General features: G+C 27.7%; 1 long non-coding RNA gene across 2 annotated transcripts; it reads left to right on the forward strand.

The window, feature by feature from the left end:
* The first annotated feature begins 1,098 nt into the window (after positions 1-1,098).
* Positions 1,099-24,647, forward strand: LOC130898035 (uncharacterized). Of its 2 annotated transcripts, XR_009059822.1 has the most exons (4): positions 1,099-1,339; positions 1,871-2,034; positions 2,257-2,394; positions 24,427-24,647. It is a non-coding gene; the product is annotated as an uncharacterized LOC130898035 (long non-coding RNA). The 2 variants fall into 2 exon arrangements; XR_009059821.1 differs by having other exon boundaries at positions 1,099-2,034.
* Positions 24,648-24,650: the final 3 nt, after the last annotated feature.

The raw sequence follows: 24,650 nt of genomic DNA on the forward strand, positions 1-24,650 counted from the left end.
ACCCTTCTTGGATGCCTTTGTTTTTGTTTGAAGAATTGTGTGTTTACATTTCAATCTTTTTTTTTGGCATTTATGAGATTACATTCAAAAGAATTCTTAAAGAGATAAGGACCACCCTACACTATGAGAAACTTTAAAATCACAATATTCTAGATACACACTCGTAATAATACCAAAATAACTATACATGTTGAGGATTTAATACCGATAACAAAAAATGACCGTGCAGCCCCTTCTTGGATGCTTTGTCTTTGTTCAAAGAATTTCTTGTTTACCTAACGTTTGGAATATATTTTTTTGATATATATGAGATAAGTTGGTAGAATCCTTTGTGAATTTTTATTTAATTTGGAGATAAGGAGACAACCCTACACTATGAAAAACTTTAAAATTACAGTATTCTAGATACACACTCGTAATAATACCAAAATAACTATACATGTTGAGGGTTTAATACCGATAACGAAAATTGACCGTGCAGCCCCTTTTTAGACGACTTCATCTTTGTTGGAAGAATTTCTTATTTACTTCACATTTAGAATTTATTTTTGATATTCATGAGAAAAATAACGTTTAATAGAATATTTTCTGATATCTTTGTCTCTGTTAATGAAAATGTTTTGATTTGGTCTTTATACATATGCACCTAATTTTTTGGAACTTGAAATAAATCTTAATAACATTGTTTCAAATTCTACGATCCTTAATTAAAATGAAAATTTTAATGTACCTGTAATAACTAATGAAAGTACTAATTCGAAAAACGAAGATATGTCGTAAAACATTAAAAGTATACAGATTCCCAAAAGGAAATTACTATTATTTGCTGCCCATAAACTCAACTTATATAGTCATTTAATAATATGAAGTTATTGTGAATTTTAATAATTAAATATATGCCATATTTTATTGTATGTATTATATCTATTATCATTAATTATTTAAAACTTTCTTTGAAATAAAATTAAAAATATATCTTGCTTTATATTGCTTTACTTATTTTATCTTTGAAAACACTATTTTATTCAATATGTAAATTATATAACAAAATATGTAATATTTAATTACTTATTATTTAATAAATCAAAACTTTACACCTTCTCAGATCATTGACCCATTTCGAATTCTTTGCGAATGTCTAGACTTGTTTTTGACCTGCGCACTGTGAATGTTGAAGTCACAAGCTTTAAACAATGCATTTAATTATTTAGATAATGAAACTTTGACAGTATTACAAATTCGGGCAGACATATTATTTGATGCTAAATTTTCTATTCGTAAAATTTCGTGTAATTTTGTTTTCGATTGAGTAGTGAAAACTATTTTCTTATTGATATAGGTAAGATATAATTCTCTTTATGTAAAAATTAACGAAATTTGTCCAATTAAAGTTTCCAGGAAAACGAACGAATTCAGTGTATTACATTTTATGGAAAGCATAGGTTTTATCAATTTTTTGTTAATATTTTCAAAGTAATTAAAATTAAGCATTTTCTTCAGATAATTTGAAATTGTGTGAATCATTAATTTACTTATAAACATTAAACAAACGATAATCTAAAATATAGCATCAAAAAGTTCGTTTATCCTTGTCTGTCTGGACAGCATGTCGGCCATCTTTGTAGGTCGACGCAATTATTGTTCACGTCAAATCTTTTCAACTATAATGTGTTTTTTCATATAAAAATTTATATAGATATTAATATTAAAACACCTTATTTCGATTGTAGTACAAAATAGTTATTATTAGATAAATAAAATACAGAGATACCCGGATCTGTTTAATAACGACTAAAAAATCTTTCGATTTCTAGTTTTAAAAATGTGACTAATGTTGAAAATTTTCATTGGAAACTTTGGAAATTTTCAGTATATCGATAGAAAATAGTTTTTATTTTAAAATTTTCGTGAAACGGATTGAAAATAAACATTAAAAGAATTTTCCGTGTTTCAATACAATATTGTGTGGTGAAAATCATGGATACCCAGAAAATTTTTAACTACCAAGATGATCATTTCCTCATTTGTGAAATGGTAAGTGATTTTTTGTCTTATTAATTTGATTTTAAATTTACTACCTAAAAATTAAACTGGGGATCTTTTAATAAAACAAACTTAATCTTATCGTTTTTCACATATTTTTTTTGATTGATAGATACTCAATACATAATTAGCTAAAGGGTTGTTACTAAACTAATAATTGAGTTTTCTGTTTCATAGAAAACTTTACAAGTGAGTCTCCGCTTCTACTTATAGGTTCATTCAATTCCTTACTTGATGACTCCTGAGTTTGTATTTCCTGATTTTGAATATCAGATGACATCCCAGTACTGGTAGGAGCAGTGCTATTACTGGCTGACCGGCCCTCCATGTCTGCAACTTCAACATCGGAAGGTATAAGTATATTATTATCTTCAGTATACTTCTCAATAAAAGTTATGTCTCTACTTTTTACTACTTTATGTGTTAAAGGATTTATTAATCAATATCCTTTGGAATTTTCACAATAACCTACCATCAACATTTTCTCAAATTTTTTATCCCATTTTGACGCTTTTCTTTTGGTACATGTACCATAGCAACAGAACCAAAAATCTTTAAATGAGATAAATTTCTTCTCCAGGTTGGCATAAAACAACATACACCTTGCTCGCTCCACTAGTGTTCTGTTCATTCGTTCTGCCAAGCCATTGTGCTCTGGAGTGTACGGAGTAGATGTCTGATGAATTATACCATGATTAGTTAAAAATTTCTCAAAATTGTTATTACAGTACTCTTTACCATTATCTGTGCGTAACTTTTTAATTTTACAATTCAATTCATTCTCTACTTTTGACTTGAAATCTTTGAACGTATCAAGTACACTCATTTTATCTTTAAGTACACATGTACCATTCGTGTGTAGTCATCAATGAAAGTTATAAAATATTTCTTACCTCCATATGAAATATTTTCCATAGGGCCACATAAATCAGAATGTATTAGTACAAGTGGTCTTGCTGCTCTTGAACCTACATTTTTAAATAGCAACCGAGTATGTTTTCCCTCGCAACAATGAATACATGTGATCACATTACTTTTGTCTGAAGTCAAAGACACACCTTCAACACAATTTGGCAGTTTCTTAATATCTGAAAAATTCAAGTGTCCCATTCGCAGATGCCACATATAAGTATCATTAGAATTCAGAGCACTTGAAGTCAGATGAACCTCCTCCACTTATGTTCATAATGTATAGGTTATTTTTTAATACTGCATTGCAGATAACCTCTCGTTTAGCATTCTGAATGTCACATCCCTTGTCATAAAATATAACATTATGCCCATTCTTCACGATTCTGCTGACTGAAAGGAGATTGGCAGCTAAACCAGGAACAAACAGTACATTTTTAACTTGTATTTTATCTTTCCGATTTATTTGAATGTCCACACATCCAACTCCTTTTACAGTTAATGGCTCTCTGTTTGCCACAGTAACACTTTTCACAGTTGGCTCAGTGACATTATACAACCAGTAATCTCTGCAAGTCATGTGCAAAGATGCTCATGAGTCTATTAGCCATTTATCACTCACATTTTGTTTAACAGTTACTGGGAAAGCAGCTACAAAACTTGAACCTTCTCCTTTATTCACTAACTTCTCTGGTTGTTTACATAGTTTAGCAAAATGACTATATTTATTGCAATTATAGCATCTTGGTCCTCTGTTTTTAACTTGCTGTGTATTATTTCTGGATTTCTTATAATTTGTATAAAAGACTGTTGACTTTGATGTACTAATTTCTTGTATTAGCTTAGAATTAACTGAATCAGCACTTATTTTAATGCCTGAGCTCTCAAACCCCATAATCATGGGCTTGTATTCATCTGGTAAGCCTGCCAGCATCGAAGTACCAAGCCATTCATCGTTTACATCAAAATCAATGTTAGGCAGCTTGTGAGCAGTATTCATGATCTTGCTCACATATTCTTCAACACTATTACTAGATTCCAGTGTAGTATTTATCAAGTCTATTAGTAAACCAACTCTTCGCGTGAGCCCTTTATCATCAAAAGCTTGTTGTAAACATTCCCATACCTCTTTTTCAGTTGAACAATCTTGAACATGAACATAATTTTGAGGGTCCAGAAGTAGAATCTCCTTGGCTTTGGCCTTTACATCCTTACTTGCTTCAATTGGTTTGTTATCAGATGGTTCGATACAACACCACAAATCCTCATGCTGTAAATATGTTTTCATAGTGAATTTCCAAGTGGTAAAATTTTCTCTTCCGACTAGTTTTTCCAAATTGAACAAATTTGAACCTATTTTGAAGATGAAGTTTTATAACTTCCAAATTACTTAACTTAATTTTAACAGTTGTATAATCACTTCCTTCAGTCTTCTGTTATTTCCACAGAACCACGCTCTGCTACCATAAAGGAAAATTACGTGGTTTGAAAATAATAACTGATATGATTTTCAGTACAAACAATTTATTGTAATTTCAGTCTTACACATAAAAGAGCAAGATTGATTAGATCTATTGACAGACGTCAACTTACATTAACAACATTTGACAGTTAAATAAAAATTGGTTGCGTTCCATATATTCTAACAGTGTGTAATGAAAAAGTTTGTCTTTTTCTATGATGATGATGTTTATATTGTACTTATTGTTAAAAAATAATGGGGACGAAATTATGAAATTATTGAAATTTCTCTTGTTTAATTTTTCTTGGAAATTTTCTTTCGGTGTGCAAGAGTGCGACTAATTTTTCACTTATTTTAAACAGTAGGATGATAAATGAAATTATTTTATGAATTCAAAAGATGCCAGATCTGAAGACTAGGACGGTTATTCGTATTATGCTTTTGGAATACCAAAGTTTGCTTTGCAGCTTTCATACCCTTAACTTTTGACGGTTTATTTTTAAAAATTTTGCATTTGAATATCTTCAAATAAAAAAAAGTTCAAAAAATTGAGATATGGAAATTTCTGTGATGACTTCCTTCTACGTATCTATTTAACCGAGTAACGAAATCAATAGTATTTACTTGGGACATAAATTAGCAAATTGCGTCACTTATTCTATTTACAAAAACTCCAAAACGTGAATTTGGTTTAGATATTTAGTACTAGCAGCGCTATCTATGTACAGAAGCTCATACTGAACTCATTTCAATATTAGTTTCTACTATTTCTTATGTCTCAGCTCTTGACTTTTTGTCACCTATTTACAAAGCTGAAAGGAAGATGGCGTCCGTTATTTTCACACTAATTTATTTTTTCATTAAAACTAAAGTTGTGTTAGAATGAAGAAACATATTTTTATTGAATAATGTGTCCACCATCACGGAAATATGAATGGAAACTTCTAAAAAATTGAATCCCATAATCTTCGAATAGTGGTTGAAGGTCGAATGCCCAATTGTGACATCTCTTATTGAATAGTTCGGCTCCATAAATTTTGAGTATTAATTTCATTAGGAAACATTGTTTGTTAAATGTTTAGTTCTCTTTGTTTCCACTATAAAATTATATTGATATACAGGGTGCGCCAATTTTGTTAAAAAGTTGAGTATTAGGGGAACGTTTTAATACGTATCAAAAACATTTTTTTATTAGTTGTATTTGAGGTCCACATTTTGAAATTATCTTGAACGCTTTAAACATAATTTTTTGAAAATGAGATCAAAATTTTTTGAGTACTTTGAGAGTTGTATACAAATTTATATGAGATGTAAGTAAATAAAAGAACCCTCTGTAACTTATTGTAAGTTAAGTAAAAGAATTTAACTGACTTTCTTGATATGATGCAATATCATCGTAGTCGATTAAATTGTAATTATTTGTTATTTTATATACAAAGTGAGCCCAAAATTGAAATTCTCACTATTTTTCTTCTTTCGAATGTATCATACTGGAATTTATCATTGTGTAATTTTTTTTAGTATTCCCTATACGTAAACTTATAAGAAAATTGCTACAAATTTTTGTAAACCGTCATTATTACCATTTCCTCAAAAAATATGGTCAATCCGGTATACTATAAAGGGCTCTTATCTATCAATTTAATATGTTTGGTTTGTGAAGGGGTTGCAACAATCTGTATATTTTGGGATAATTTCAAAATATAATTTTTAATGACATCAACTATTATTTGGTAGGTACACTTTGTGTAACTCTTTCAAGATCTCTATATTATGTTAAAAGACAAAAATAAATAACTAGATAAAAAAAACTTTTATACACGAATTGGTAAAATTAATTTGATATCATGATATATCAGAATCCTTTTAGAATGGTTCAATCATTAATTAAAGATCGTCTATTTGGTTTAATTGATTATATCGGGGACGTCCTGTAGATAAGTTTAGATTGTAACCGTGATTGAAGTTTAAATAGCTAAGAAAATTTTTTATATCTCAAATACAGAAGACTCACCCTATATATATAATCTATTTTGCAAAATATTTACAAAAAAATGTGTTTGTAAGAACGGAATTTTTTTTGGAAAACTACTAGAAAACATATATATGATTGATATTTTTCTAATATTATATCGTAAAATACAAATAGTTGAGAAAAAACCCTGTATATCATAATTGGTAAAAAAATTTTGGTGAAAATAATTTCAGAAATAAAATAACAAATAAAATAAATAACAAAAAATCTTGAAACTTGTAGTTGTAAACAACAACAACAATCAAGTTTTGAAACAAAAAAGAAATTTTTTGTATAATTGGAATTGAAAGCGAAGAGAATTTTATTTGAAAATATCGTTTTACTGATAATGATTTTGTATAATTTCGTAGGAATTTTGATTTGAGAATCGCAAATTTAGTGAAAAAGTAATTTTCCGTGAGAAATTTTCTTGTTATATTTTGTTTAACTTGAAAACCACGAAGGCGAATTCGACAAATGTGATTACTTGGGTGATTTTTTACTTTTTTTGCATGCAACACGGATATTTTTTGTGAATTTCATTTTGAAAATTTGATTTTATTGATATAATTTTCATTTATAACTAACTAACTCAAGTCGAATAAATTAAAACATCTTGGGTAATATAACTTTGAATTTATAATACCGGGTACCATCTAAAATTGTGGACTTGATATTTACGAGGGGGAAAATTTTAGTGGATGACAGATTTAAGAAGTAATAAAAGTTTTTTTCTGAATATATTGTTACATAATTTTCTACTTGGTACTGCTAGATAATTCAATTCATTTAAACGTACGTTGAAATTTTCCAATATTTTAAATCAAATAAATTTTTCTCCATCTATTATTCCAAAATATATGCTGAGAAAATGATATTTTTCCCAAAAATTGAATGTAACACAATTCCTTCTTACTGATTTGTAATTTTAGCCATCATATGTTCAGAAAAACAATGGTTATTCTATAAGAAATTTTTATAGTGAAGGTAGATTGTTTAGAATTCAATGTTTTTAATGGTTTATTACTATGGAGTCTGGTATGTTTATAGATATATTTTAGGGACCATCATTACACCCTTGTTGAAAGTATCCTTTATTTATTTTTCTAAATTGGTTATCGAGAATTTACAAGAGGTATAATATATTTGAGAAACAACACGTGCGGTGCAGTTTAGGAACCCTTTTTATCTGTTTCTAGAATAGTTTGTTTACATTATATCGAGGGTTTAATACCGATAACGAAAAATGACCGTGCTGTGCCTTCTTGAATGCCTTTGTCTTTGTTCGAAGAATTGTGTGTTTACATTTCAATCTTATTTTTGGCATTTATGAAATTACGTTCAACAGAATTCTTAAAGAGATAAGGACCACCCTACACTATGAGAAATTTTAAAATCACATTATTCTAGATAAATCGAAAATAATACCAACTAACTATACATGTTGAGGGTTTATTACTGGTAACTAAAATCGACCGTGAAGCACCTTCTTAGATGCCTTTGTTTTTATTGGAAGAATTTTTTATTTACTTTGCATTTCGAATTGATTTTTGATATTCCTGAGAAACATAACGTTTAATAGAATATTTTCTGATATTGTTTATCTAATTTGGGGATGGGGACCACCCCCCATCCATGGAAAATTTTCAATTCACAGTATTTTCGATGAACAATCAAAAATAATACCAAGATAACAAAAATGTTTTGATTTATATGCAGCCATTCTTTTGAAAGTTGAAATTGTTTTAGTCAGTAACACCGTTCTAAATTCTACGTTTTTTAATTAAGAAACATTCTCATGTACCTGTAATCACTCATGAAATTACTAATTCCAAAAACGAAGATATGTCGTAACACATTAAAAGTATACAAATTTCCAAAAGGAAATTACTATTATTTGCTGTCCTTAAACTCTACTTATATAGTCATTTAATAACATTAAGTTATTGTGAATAATTAAATCTATGTCATGTTTTATTGTAAGTATTATATGTATTATCACTTATTATTTAAAACTTTCTTAGAAATATTCTAAAAATATATCTTGCTTTATTTATTTTATCTTTGAAAACACTATTTTATTCAATATGGAAATTATATAACAAAATATGTAATATTTAATTACTTATTATTTAATAAATCAAAACTTTACATCTTCTCAGATCATTGACCCATTTCGAATTCTTTGCGAATGTCTAGACTTGTTTGTGACCTGCGCACTGTGAATGTTGAAGTCACAAGCTTTAAACAATGCATTTTAATTATATAGATAATGAAACTTTGACAGTATTACAAATTCGGGCAGACATATTTGATGCTAAATTTTCAATTCGTAAAATTTCGTGTATTTTTGTTTTCGATTGTGAAGTGAAAACTATTTTCTTATTGTTATAGGTAAGATATAATTCTCTTTATGTAAAAATTAACAAGATTTGTCCAATTAAAGTTTCCAGGAAAATGAACGATTTCAGTGTATTACATTTTATGGAATGCTATAGTTTTATTAATTTTTTTTAATATTTTCAAAGTAATTGAAATTAAGCATTTTCTTCAGATAATTTGAAATTGTGTGAATCATTAATTTACTTATAAACATTAAACAAACGATAATCTAAAATATAGCATCAAAAAGTTCGTTTATCCTTGTCTGTCTGGACAGCATGTCGGCCATCTTTGTAGGTCGACGCAATTATTGTTCACGTCAAATCTTTTCAACTGTAATGTGTTTTTTCATATAAAAATATATATAGATAATTATATTAAAACACCTTATTTCGATTGTAGTACAAAATAGTTACTATTAGATAAATAAAATACAGAGATACCGGATCTGTTTAATAACGACAAAAAAATCTTTCGATTTCTAGTTTTAAAAATTTGACTAATGTTGAAAATTTTTAATGAAATATTTGAAATTTTCAGTATATCGATAGAAAATAGTTTTTATTTTAAAATTTTCGTGAAACGGATTGAAATAAACATTAAAAGTGATTTGTTTTTCTTTGATGTTCGTATTCGTGGCGTGGCGTGGCTTTGTTTAAAGTTTAAACAATGCATTTAATTATTTAAATAGTGAAATTTTGACATTGTTACTAATTCGGGCAGACATGTAAATTTTCTATTAGTCAAATTTCGTGTAATTTCATTTTAGATTGTTAAGTAAAAACTATTTTCTTATTGATGTAGGTAAGATTTAATTATCTCTATGTAAAATCAACAAGAATTATCCATGTAAAGTTTGTGTGATAATTTATACGTGGAGTAACAGTTTAGAAATATGACTTATATATAATTATTTGTGGAAAATAAATATAGGTTAGAAAAGGTTAGTGTAACGTGGTTATACGATATTAGAATAAATTAGAAAATATGTCGGTTATTTAGATTTCCAGGGAGACGAGAAACTTTGGAATAGTTTAAAATAATGATTGTTATTTGTACTAGAAGTAATCTCGAAACAAAAATTCTTGTATATTGCAGCATTCAACTTCTAATTATTATTGTTCACACAAGAACACTCTGTATTCAAAGAGTGGTGAATTTCGGTTTCATCTATATTTAATCGAAATATCTTTTTCTTTTGAGTATATTCAAAATTATAAAACAAGTTGTCCAAGTATCAAGACATGGCAATATCAAAATTCATTTTTGTTAAAATTTGTAAATAAATTAGTTTATATTTCACATTAATACTTTGTAAAAAATGTCGTAGGCTTCTATAGTTATAATCCATTACGCCCTTTCGAAAAAATATTCTCACATCTGTGGATCAGATGTTTTATTGCTGTAGTAGTAGGTAAAGATATGGATTTTTCCAATAAGACCCATTCAAAATGTACAGATAACAAAATAATAAAGTAATAAATATTATGGGTTCGGACCGTTTTACAATTTATACAGAGTTGGCCAAAAGAATATAGTTCACTATCATATTTAGCAGGATTGATTATCAAATTTTGATGCTGATATTTTTACCGTCTCCCCAAAATATTATAAGTCTCAAAAATTCTTCTCTAATTTATAATTGTTTTCTTGGTAAACACAAACTTGTAAAAACAATATGATAATTAATCAAGTTTCGAGGATTCACAAACTGGGGATCTTTTGAGTCGTTTAATAAAGCATCTTCTTCCATTCAAATCCAATTTAGAGCAAATCATTTGCAGCTCTGTTAAAAATTGGGGGTGTTTTCATTTTAGAGGAAATAGAGATAATTTTTTTAATAACCATCATCATTTTGTATTAGTGCGGAATCAATTATTTGTACACACTTTTGATTTACATAAAACAATATGGAAATAATCTCAAATCATTCTGTAAGATAAATACACGGAGAAAATATGACTTTTCAATGAAACAGTTACTGTTAGAAATTATCTCTTCATTTAATAAACTTTTTGTCATAACCCCTTCATTTGTTTAGAATCGCTTTTGACATTTTATACACAAAAAATTCTTTTCTCTTCTTATTATGTAATCGAATAACTAAAGCATTTTTCTTCATATATATTTGTATAAAAGTTGATTGATTCTAAAATAATAATTTAATTTTCTTACGAATTTTCAACAAAGTTGAGTGTTATTTAATCGACATCGCAGTATTTATTCTCCAAAGTGCTTAAATTTGCAAATTCTAACAAGTATATAAAGAATTTCGAATGCAGATCGATAGTAATTGGAAAAAGAATATAAAAGCCCACCAAGTTCGATAACTACAAAACATTACTTTTGAAGAAACTGTACCAAAAAAAACTTCAGGGTTCCAAATATTTTAATTCTGGTATGTTTATGTTAGAAATCTTTTATGGACCATTATTAGACCCTTTTTTGTTGTTAAAAGTATCCTTTATTTATTTTTCTACATTGGTTATCGAGAATTTACAAGAGGTATAAAATATTTGAAAAACAACACGTGCGGTGCAGTTCCAGAACACTTTTTATCAGTTTGTAGAATAGTTTGTTTACATTATATCGAAGGTTTAATACCGATAACAAAAAATGACCGTGCAGACCCTTCTTGGATGCCTTTGTCTTTGTTCGAAGAATTTCTTGTTTACCTAACATTTGGAATATATTTTTTTTATATATATGAAATAACGTTCGGCAGAATCTTTTGTGTATGTTTGTCTAATTTGGGTAGGAGGACCACTCCAAATATGGGAAATTTTAAAATCACATTATTCTAGATACATACTGGTAATAATACCAAAATAACTATACATGTTGAGGACTTAATACCGATAACGAAAATTGACCGTGCAGCCCCTTTTTAGACGACTTCATCTTTGTCGGAAGAATTTCTTATTTACTTCACATTTCGAATTTTCTTTTGATATTCATAGAAAATATATTTGGGGATGAGGATCACCCTACACTATAGGAACTGAAAATATTAAAATCACAGAATTCTCGATATCAAGATAACAAAAATATTTTGTTTTGTACTTTATACATATGCAGTAATTTTTTGGAACTTGGAATAAATTTCAGTAACATTGTTTCAAATTCTACGATCCTTAATCAATATAAAAATTTTCATGTACCTGTTCACTAATGAAAGTACTAATTCGAAAAACGAAGTTATGTCGTAAAACATTAAAAGTATACAGATTCCCAAAAGGAAATTACTATTATTTGCTGCCCATAAACTCAACTTATATAGTCATTTAATAATATTAAGTTATTGTGAATTTTAATAATTAAATATATGCCATATTTTATTGTATGTATTATATCTATTATCAATAATTATTTAAAACTTTCTTAGAAATATTATTAAAAATATATCTTGCTTTATATTGCTCTACTTATTTTATCTTTGAAAACACTATTTTATTCAATATGGAAATTATATAACAAAATATGTAATATTTAATTACTTATTATTTAATAAATCAAACTTTACATCTTCAAGTTCATTGATCCCTATCGAATTCTTAGCGAATGTCTAGACTTGTTTTTGACCTGCGCACTGTGAATGTTGAAGTCACAAGCTTTAAACAATGCATTTAATTATTTAGATAATGAAACTTTGACAGTATTACAAATTCGGGCAGACATATTTGATGCTAAATTTTCTATTTGTAAAATTTCGTGTAATTTTGTTTTCGATTGTGAAGTGAAAACTATTTTCTTATTGATATAGGTAACATATAATTCTCTTTATGTAAAAATTAACGAAATTTGTCCAATTAAAGTTTCCAGGAAAACGAACGAATTCAGTGTATTACATTTTATGGAATGCTAAGGTTTTATTATTTTTTTTTAATATTTTCAAAGTAATTGAAATTAAGCATTTTCTTCAGATAATTTGAAATTGTGTGAATCATTAATTTACTTATAAACATAAACAAACGATAATCTAAAATATAGCATCAAAAAGTTCGTTTATCCTTGTCTGTCTGGACAGCATGTCGGCCATCTTTGTAGGTCGACGCAATTATTGTTCACGTCAAATCTTTTCAACTGTAATGTGTTTTTTCATATAAAAATATATATAGATAATTATATTAAAACACCTTATTTCGATTGTAGTACAAAATAGTTATTATTAGATAAATAAAATACAGAGATACCCGGATCTGTTTAATAACGACAAAAAAATCTTTCGATTTCTAGTTGTTAAAATGTGACTAATGTTGAAAATTTTTATTGGAAACTTTGGAAATTTTTTTTTTTAAATTTTAAAATATTTTAAAATTTTCGTGAAACGGATTGAAAATAGACATTAAAAGAATTTTCCGTGTTTCAATACAATATTGTGTGGTGAAAATCATGGATACCCAGAAAATTTTTAACTACCAAGATGATCATTTCCTCATTTGTGAAATGGTGAGTGATTTTTTGATTGATTTTAAATTTACTAGCTAAAATATTTCTTGTCATTTGGTCACAGATTATGGAGTGAAAACTATTTTCTTTTATATATCGGTAATATGCGGCCATTCTTTTGGAACTTTGAAATTTCAAGCGCATTAATCTGGGGATCTTTTAATAAAACAAACTTAATCTAATCGTTTTTCACATATTTTTTTTGATTGATAGATACTCAATACATAATTAGCTAAAGAGTTGTTACTAAACTAATAATTGAGTTTTCTGTTTCATAGAAAATTTTCCAAGTGAAGGTTTCAAATATTTTTTTTCTGGTATTTTTTCGTCTTGTTCAATAATTGGTAGGTATAGGAAAGAGAAGATTATTTGTTGTTTGAATTTAGTCCTTTGCTGCTTCAATATCTTTGTTTTTTCAAATAGACAAAATTTTGAGCTATTGAAATTATCAAGAATGTGTTTCAGGTGACTGATTTGCATTTTGAAAACTGTTCAGTCAAAACTTTCAATATTCACTTTTCAATTATTTAATTTCTTGTATGAACTTCTCGGGGTACAATAATTCGTAGGTAGGTAGAAGATATTTTTTAGAGTTGATATTTCAATATCTTCCGAGGGATTGTTATTCTATTTTTAAAATCTTATGTTTATTTTATGGTCCAAATGTAATATTTATGATCGATATTTTGATAAATTGTGGAACCTTCTCAGACCCTATCTTTATCGTTCAAAGAATTTACTTTTTTTTTGCTACATTTGTTATACCCAGAATATAAATGTGTTATTGAAAAATAACCCTCTACTACTACTTTTTATTTGTTCCAAGGATCGATAGTGAAATTAGGTATTAAATATCTTTGAAAACCAACCACCCTTTTTTGTTTATTTAAGCAAACTGATATACCTCTTCTAGATGTTTCCTTTTGTTATTGGTATTCTAAATGTATCCAAAATTTAGCACTTGATAAAGGCTTTATTTATTACTGCGTAGAAAATGAAATAGAAATTTTGAAACTTGAAATAAATTTAACACTGTATAAATTCTACGTTCTTTCTTTACTTAATAAACATTTTCATGTACTTACCTGTAATCACTAATGAAATTACTAATTCGAAAAACGAAGACGTAGAAAAACTGAAAGTATATATGTATCTAGTGTCCTAAAAAGAAATTCAAATTTTTTGCTACTCATACTTAGATTATCAATAAATTTAATGAATATTTGTTTTGTTTGGGAGATTAAGGATACTTTAGACCATTGATTGGTTATACTTGGCGTTTTCTTATTTTAGAATAGCGTTTTCAAATATTCAAGTTTTTCTTGGACACTTTCAATTTCCAATTAATTATATCAATTTAATTATTTGGATTGGAACAACATTTCCTATATGTAAAAGTTTCATATAAACTTTCTGTAGCTGCTTATTGAGTATTTTCCACATTACTGCAAACCGTTATCATTAGAAAAATACAATGAAAACTGGGAAGTAGGAAAAAATAAGATATAAAATCCAAGGAAATGAACAGTTTAGTACACAAGGGTATTTTCTCAAATTTCGCCGAACAATACTGTATATTTTTATTTGGCAAATAGGATATTCCGAAAGTAATTGAACATAACAAATATATGATGAATTTTTTAGGCGAAATGTTCTATTTGTTCAAATTTTCAACTCTACATGAAAAGTGTGAGTCAGTTTTGTGTAAATTACCATGTGTCTAGGTTTTGCTAAAATGTTTTATTTTATTGTTTCAAGTACTTCTAATATACATATATTAATAATAATAATATATAGGAGATGATTGTTTGTATAAAAGTAAGATAGATTTTAGTGATGAAACATTATTTTCACTCCACCTTTTTTTTGGAGATATCACAACTACAATGTTGAGACCTTAAATTGAGTTTTTTTTTATTTCGAATTTCAGTAGGCAGAGAAATTTCGTGCAATCGTAAAGATATCACCCGGACAATAGTAACTTTTAGTTTCTTTATTATCAAATTTGTATTTATGTTTCTCTCAGAATCTATAGTTTCGAAAAGAAAAGAAAAGATTAAGAATTGTTTCAAATAAAACGGCGTTTTAAGTATTTTTTATTTTATTATACTATAGGGTGATATATCTATAGAAGTTAGTTGATACATGGCAAATTAAACCTCAGTTATTTTCTTAGTTATCATTGAAATATTTTCATTTTTGTATAATTGTGTGTAATGAAAATGTTTGTCTTTTTTTATGATGATGATGATGTTTATATTGTACTTATTGTCAAATAATAATGGGGACGAAATTATGAAATTATTGAAATTTCTCTTGTTTTATTTTTCTTGGAAATTTCCTTTCGGCTTGCAAGAGTGTGAATATAAATTCAAAAGATGCCAGATCTGAAGACTAGGACGATTATTCGTATTATGCTTTTGGAATACCAAAGTTTGCTTTGCAGCTTTCATACCCTCTACTTTTGACGGTTTATTTTCAAAAATTTTGCATTTGAAGTTCTTCAAATAAAAGAAAAATTCAAAAATTTGAGATATGGAAATTTCTGTGGTGACTTCCTTCTACGTATATATTTAACCGAGTAACGAAATACTCTCGAATGGATTTGCAAAATGAAAAGGCGCAAATTTATCTTGAAATAAATAGTATTTACTCGAGACATAAATTAACAAATTGCGTCACTTATTCTATTTACAAAAACTCCAAAACGTGAATTTGATTTAGATAAGACCAAAGTTGTGTTACGAGTGAAGAAACATATTTTAGTAGAATAATGTGTCCACCATCATGGAAATATGAAATTATATTGATATACAGGGTGCGCCAATTTTGTTAAAAAGTTGAGTATTAGGGGGACGTTTTAATACGTATCAAAAACATTTTTTTATTAGTTGTATTTGAGGTCCACATTTTGAAATTATCTTGAACGCTTTAAACATAATTTTTTGAAAAAGAGATCAAAATTTTTTGAGTACTTTGAGAGTTGTATACAAATTTATATGAGATGTAAGTAAATAAAAGAACCCTCTGTAACTTATTGTAAGTTAAGTAAAAGAATTTAACTGACTTTCTTGATATGATGCAATATCATCGTAGTCGATTAAATTGTAATTATTTGTTATTTTATATACAAAGTGAGCCCAAAATTGAAATTCTCACTATTTTTCTTCTTTCGAATGTATCATACTGGAATTTATCATCGTGTAATTTTTTTTAGTATTCCCTATACGTAAACTTATAAGAAAATTGCTACAAATTTTTGTAAACCGTCATTATTACCATTTCCTCAAAAAATGTGATCAATCCGGAAGACTCACCCTATATATATAATCTACTTTGCAAAGCATTTACAAAAAAATGTGTTTGTAAGAAAGGAATTTTTTTTTGGAAAACTACTAGAAAACATATATATGATTGATATTTTTCTAATATTATATCGTAAAATACAAATAGTTGAGAAAAACCCTGTATATCATAATTGGTGAAAAAATTTTGGTAAAAATAATTTCAGAAATAAAATAATGTAGTCCTCGCTTCTGTTAAATAACAAAAAATAAAAAAAAATAACTTTTAGTAGTAAAAAACTAATAAAATCAAATTTTGAAACAAAAAAGGAATTTTTTGTATAATTGGAATTCGGAAGCGAAGCAAAAAATATCGTTTTAGTGAGAATGATTTTGTAGGAATTTTGATTTGAGAATCGCAAATTTAGTGAAAAAGTAATTTTCCGTGAGAAATTTTCTTGTTATATTTTGTTTAACTTGAAAACCACGAAGGCGAATTCGACAAATGCGATTACTTGGGTGATTTTTTACTTTTTTTGCTTGCAACACGGATATTTTTTGTGAAGTTCATTTTGAAAATTTGATTTTATTGATATAATTTTCATTTATAACTAACTCACTCAAGTCGAATAAATTACAACATCTTGGGTAGTATAACTTTGAATTTATAATACCGGGTACCATCTAAAAATTGTGGACTTGATATTTACGAGGGGGAAAATTTTAGTGGCCGACAGATTTAAGAAGTAATAAAAGTTTTTTTCTGAATTTATTGTTACATAATTTTCATTTATTATACATACAGGGGCAATCTGTTTATAAATATAGTGTTTGATTGAATGGTTTGACGTGAATAAATAAAAGGGACACAATCTATTTGCATAATTTTTTTTACTTTATTAATTGCAAGGGTATTTAGAAAAAATATTACAATTCATGTTTTTGTTTAAGGTGTTTGTGCGCGATTCTACGCGAAATTTTAACCCGTTAACGAAACGAAAGGTAAATGTAGGGCACGTTCTATAATGCGGTTTGCCAAAAAGTAGTTGATTGTTGGATAAATAACAAAAAATGATTTTCCATTCTTCATAACAAATATTTCAAACGACATATTTTACGTTTCTACTTGGTACTGCTAGATAATTCAATTCATTTAAACGTACGATGAAATTTTCCAATATTTTAAATCAAATGAATTTTTCTCCATCCATTATTCCAAAATTTATGCTGAGAAATTGATATTTTTCCCAAAAATTGAATGTAACACAATTTCAATATGATATACGAGGTATATCCACAAAGAAAGTTCCATTTGGTTATAAAAGAACATACGTGCAAGTCAAAAAACATATTTTTCATGCTGTTAACCTAATTTTCTATGTAGTTTCGAAAATTTTTTAAACACTTGTTTTTGTATGCCTCCTCCATGTTCATCCGGCTCGTTTCAACTTTGAGCGAGAGATTTCAGGTATAAGAAGAGATGAAAGTCGGTAGGAGTGAGGTCCGAGCTATACGGAGGATGATCAAACACACCCCAGCCAAATTCTTGGAGCGGTTTTTTTGTCACGTCACAGTGTGAGATGGGGCATTATCGTGAAAAAAAAAACAAAAACTATTTGACAGTAATCCTCGGAGTTTGCTCTGTTTCTTAATTTCCACGCATGTGCCTAAATCAAACGGCAAAACGTCGGAGCAAACGGTGGAAATGAGTTGTCGAGGTGTCAAAATTTGCTTAGGGGTATCGTAAGATACCAAAATTTTATCCCCTATGACTATTCGAAATATAGGTTAGAAAAGGAACTTACATTGTGGATGTACCTCGTATGAAGGAAATACTAAAATCAGTTATTAAAACTTTTTATTCAAATTTTTCTAGAAATTTTGATCCGAATTATTGCATCAAATTTTGATTGAAATGATTTTTTTTTTATTTATTGAGTGAGCAGAACTTTGATCAGATGTTGTTGGTTTTTGTGTTTTTGGGAATTCTAAGAATATTTTGTTGAGATTAATACAGTTACAGATTTTAATTATTGAAGAAAAATAGATTGAATTTATTTTTGAATAACTTTTTTAACATTCAGAAAGTTTTAACAAACATCCAAATTTCGACTACTCCCTTACATTCAAACAGAAGATTGTTAATATTTATGACCAAAACTAATTTTTCTCATTATATGATACTGATCAAATAAAATCTTGACGTTGTTATTTTGGATTGATCAATTCTTTTCAGCGTTTACTGTAACACATTTAAGTCCAGTAAATATTTGATGAATAATTATGATGATAATCATATGATAGAATTGCTCCAATACACCTCAAATTCACTTTGATTCGAAATATTAGTACATGGATCCTTCTGATCAATATAAATGATAATTAGATAATTAAGTAACCTGAAAATGTGATTTCCGTTCAAATGACTTTCCGAGTAATCTGTTGAGATTTTCCTGATCTTTGAGAACAAATCTGTTGGGTTAATGAGATGATTATGTGATGAATGTCATAAATGAGGTAGGCAACCGCCGCGATATAGAAAAGTGATTCGTAATTTTCGGTATCGATTTCGCTGTGTCGCGAATCGGTTTTAAGTGATGGATATCATGGAAATGGAAAATGGATATAGAGGCTTTCCTATGTGGACAAAGTTATGTGAGTACAAATGATTTTACGTATCAAATTAACATCGTAACTCTAAATCATAAACTTAAATAATATTTGCATAGTAAGTTAAATTACTAATTTTTTTTATACCATCTTCAAACATTATTATTGAAAAGTAATGAACGCTCTGTATAATTAGTATCCAAGCAAGATTTATACTTAAAGATCGTAAAATTAAACCTCATTTTGGAAAATTTTCTCAATTTTTTCAAAAAATTACTCAAGGATTTTTATAATCTGAATGAATTCTTTTTTACTGATTAGTAATTTTAACCATCTTATGTTCAGAAAAACAATGGTTATTCTATAATAAATTCTTAAGGTGTAGGTAGATTGTTTAGAATTCAATGTTTTTAATGGTTTACTACTATGTAGTCTGGTATGTTTATAGATATATTTTAGGGACCATCATTACACCCTTGTTGAAAGTATCCTTTATTTATTTTTCTAAATTGGTTATCGAGAATTTACAAGAGGTATAATATATTTGAAAAACAACACGTGCGGTGCAGTTTAGGAACCCTTTTTATCTGTTTGTAGAATAGTTTGTTTACATTATATCGAGGGTTTAATACCGATAACGAAAAATTACCGTGCAGCCCCTTCTTGGATGCTTTGTCTTTGTTCGAAGAATTGTGTATTTATATTTCAATCTTATTTTTGGCATTTATAAGATTACGTTTAACAGAATTCTTAAAGAGATAAGGACCACCCTTCACCATGAGAAATTTTAAAATCGCAGTATTCTAGATACATACTCGTAATAATACCAAAATAACTATACATGTTGAGGGTTTATTACTAATAAACGAAAATTGACCGTTCAGACCCTTCTTAGATGTCTTTGTCTTTGTTCCAAGAATTTCTTATTCACTTAATATTTCGAATATATTTTTTTTATATATATGAGATAACGTTCAACAGAATCCTTTCAGGATGTTTATTTAACTTGGAGATAAGGACCACCCTACACTATGAGAAATTTTGAAATCACTGTATTCTACATAAATAATCGGGGATATTTTCAATTCACAGTATTTTCGATAAACAATCAAAAATAATACCAAGTTAACAAAAATGTTTTGATTTATATGCAGCCATTCTTTTGAAACTTGAAATTGTTTTAGTCAGTAACATTATTCTAAATTCTACGTTTTTTAATTAAGAAACATTATCATGTACCTGTAATCACTCATGAAATTACTAATTCCAAAAACGAAGATATATCGTAGGAAAATTAAAAGTATATACATAGCCATTTAATAGTATAAGTATTAATTATCAATAATTATTTAAAACGTCGTTTGAAATATTATTTAAGAAATCTCTTGCTTTATATTGTTTTATTAATGATTTTTTCAATACAATGATAATAAAGATATACAGGGAGTATCAGTTGAGAGATAGGTATGACTTATTTACAACTAGGATAACTTGGTTATACGAAATTAGAATAAATTAGAAAATATGTAGGCTATTTAGATTTACAGGGAGACGAGAAACTTTGGAATGGTTGAAAATAATGATTGTTATTTGTACTAGAAGTAATCTCGAAACAAAAATTCTTGTATATTTCAGCATTGAACTTCTAATTCTTATCCATACAAGGACACTCTGTATTCAAAGAGTGGAACATATCAGCTAAACAACTATTCGAATATTTCTATTAATGAAAATTCGGTTTCATCACACCTCGTTTCTTTCTTCTTTAATATTAGACATATTCCACCACCTCTTAGCTTTCTGCTAGAATGTTATTTTTTCTGTACTACTGCACGCACTGGTATGTCTTTATTGTTGTTTCCTTCACGAGATCCACAATGTTCTTCCTGTTCCATTCGAAATTCCTTCAAAGTATTTAGCCCATCTTTTAATTTTTCTTGTGAATCAATTAAGGACTCTTCTCTCGTTGTCCCTTATATAAATTACTCTGTAATTACCTAACTGTGTCCTCTCGTGATTCTTTTGTTCTATTGTAGTAAATAAAACTTTTCTCAGAGTTGACTTTAGTTTCCGTGTAAAATTAAAAAATGTGATTCATATGTTTGATTTGTTCAACTAATTTTGGTATATACCGTATTATGAATAAACTCTGAATTTGTGCACAGTTTGTTTACTAGAAACAACTGAATTATAACATGTAACTCACCCTATACACATGATCTGCTGTCCAAAATGTCCATATCAAATCAAATTAATTGTCAATAAATCAATAATAAAAGTATTCTTATTACGATCAAGTAATGCAATTTCTCAATAGTCCTTAATAAAAGTCTTGTACATTTTTTTCAAAAATAGACATTTCAGAGTTTGCAAAAATACCCAAAATTATTTTTAGTATACCGATAGATTCGTTCTATGGATGTCGGTATTTAGTTAAAAGAATTTAATATTTTATGATGGACTTCCTTTTTATTATTTTGAGGGATTGCAGCTTTATTATACTTTTATTGGTGCCGAAATGTAAATTTATTTATACATCACGATCAATGGAACCTTTTTTGATCCTTTCATGTTTATTATTTTACAAAATTTCATATTCAAAAATACAAGTTTCAGAGTTTGCAAAAATACCCAAAATTATTTTTAATATACCGATAGATTCGTTCTATGGATGTCGGTATTTAGTTAAAAGAATTTAATATTTTATGATGGACTTCCTTTTTCTTATTTCAGGAAATGCAGCTTTATTATACTTTTATTGTTGCCGAAATGTAAAATTATATATTTTCTAGAAACATCACGTTCGAGGGAACCTTTTTGATCCTTTCATGTTTATTATTTTACAAAATTTTATATCCTCTCAATCGTTATTTAAGAACGATAACCGCCCGATACTAATGTGTCTAAATTCTACGTTCACCAAGCAAATAATATCTTTATTTGAAATTACTTGTAATCATTAATTGAAAATAAGGCTTTAAAACAAAATAGTAGGAAAAACTAAGATATGAAAGTACAAACAATACCGATAAAGTTTCCGGGGTTTCCTCAAATTTCCCGAATTATTATGGAGGAGTATCTTTATATGGAAAATAACCATTTTCTTCTCTATAATTTGAATGTAAATTCACTTATAAAAACTGAAACACGCGGTAGCGCGAAAAACAAATTTGATGTAATCTTAGTGGTAATCAATTAAAACGAGCTTCACGGAAAATTCCCGTTTATGAATTTTCCGAAAATTGTTACAGATAGTTTCCAATATACGTGTCCATACCATATTTTCGTAAGTTTTTGAAAGAAAAATGATGCGAAAACTTTTTTTTGTGATACTAAGATAGGAACGAGGACCACATGATATTTTTGAACAATTTTCCAATCACAGCATAAATATTATACTTTCATTCTTTTACTATTATGTTTTGAAATATAATTGCTAATCATCCTGTATATACGGCAACACCAATGTTGCTTTTCGTGCTCCATTCTCTCAATTTTTTCAAAAAATCACTCAAGATGTATTATAATATGAAATCCTATTCACTGATTAGTAATTTTAGCCAATAGGTATATGTTCAGAAAAACAATGGTTATTCTATAAGAAATTTTTATAGTGAAGTTAAATTATTTTAAATATTCAAGATTCTTTCGGACAATTTCATATATCAATTAATTCTATAACTCTATTTGGATTGCAACAACATTCTTTTATGTAAAACTTTCATACGAACTTTCTGCAGTAGCTTTCATATTTTCAATGTAACTGCAAAGCGTTATCATTTGAAAAATAAAGTAAAAAAATTTCATTTGCAATAGAATACCAAGAAAGGATTCAAATATTTATAATTTCTACACCAAATTAAATTGTTATATATTATAAAGGCAAAATAAAAATTTGAGAACCCATCCCATCAACAGTTTGACAAAAGTTCAATTTTGGGAAATGAAAGTTCAGTTAGTTTCGTAGTTTTCATTGAAATGATTTCATTTGTGTTACTTATTAGATGTATATTGAGAATGCTTATTATTTTCTAATGATTATGATGTTTATATTATATCCAGGATTTTCTTATTGTAATAACCAAGAACCAATTATAATTTTCCTTGTTTTATTTATCATGGAAATTTCCTTTCGGCGAGCGAGCAAGAGCGGGACGAATTTTTCACTTATTTTAAACTACACGATGATAAATGAAATTATATTATAATTTCATAAGATTCAAAAGATGCCAGATCTGAAGGCTAGGAAGATTATTCCTATTATGCTTTTGGAATACAAAGTTTGCTTTCCAGCTTCCACAGCTTTAAGTTTTGACGGTTTATTTTTCAAAATTTTGGATTTTCTTAATTTAATAACCACAAACCAATTACCTATTATGAAAAGTTTAAAGAAATAATGAAATAATTTTTGGTTTAGATTTTTAGCACTAGCAACGCCATCTTTACAGAGAAGCTCATACTGAGCTTATTTTAATATTAATTTCTACTATTTCGTATGTCTCGGCTCTCGACTTTTTGTCACCTATTTACAAAACTGAAAGGAAGATGGCGTCCGCTATTTTCACACTAATTTATTTTTTCATTAAAACTAAAGTTGTATCGAAGTGTAGAAACATATTTTTTATTGAGTTAATGATTTAATTATGAAGAAAATGTAAATAGAAAAGTCTAAAAATTGAAAAACACTCTTCGAACTGTTGATGATGGTCGAATACCCAATAGCGCCACCTCTTATTGAAAAGTTGTATTTCATTACTTTTCAGTAATAATTTCAGTAGAAAACATTTTTTTTAAGTGCCTACTTCTCTTTGTATTTGATATAAAATTATATTGATATACAGGGTGTGCCAATGCAGCTAAAAAGTTGAATATTAGGGGTTCATTTTAAAACGTATCAAAAACATTTTTTTTATTAGATGTCTTTGAGGTCCATAATTTTAAATTATTTCGAACAAGCGAAACATAATTTTAAAAACATGAGGATGAGGTTTTTTTTTAGTTCTTTGAGAGGTGTGGGTAAATTTATATGATAATCGTCGGTAAATAAAAGAACGCTCTGTACTTAATTCAACTAGACATTACAACAAAAACTCTAATGACAAAATGTAATGTCCATCGAAATAGATTAAATAAATTGCTTAACGGAAATTTTGAAAAAAAAAACATGATATCTATGTACCTATTATAATTATTTGATTTCGTATTAACGTTCAAGTTATTTTTCAAACAATTTTAAAAAATGGAAGATTTGAATTTATTTTTTTTTGTTACAGGTGTTTGTGCGCGATTCGACGCTAAATTTTAACCCGTTAACGAAACGAAAAATATATATAGTGTGCGAATCGATAAAGTGGTTTGCCAAAAGGAAGGAATAAATAACAAAAAAACATATTTCTTCAATTTTTATAACAAATATGTATTTCAAACTACAAATATGTGTTTCCAAAATGGAAATGCTGCTGTATCAGGAATATATAAATACATGTAAAATTCTATT

This window comes from Diorhabda carinulata, chromosome 9 (assembly GCF_026250575.1).
Source record: "Diorhabda carinulata isolate Delta chromosome 9, icDioCari1.1, whole genome shotgun sequence".
NCBI lineage: Eukaryota > Metazoa > Arthropoda > Insecta > Coleoptera > Chrysomelidae > Diorhabda > Diorhabda carinulata.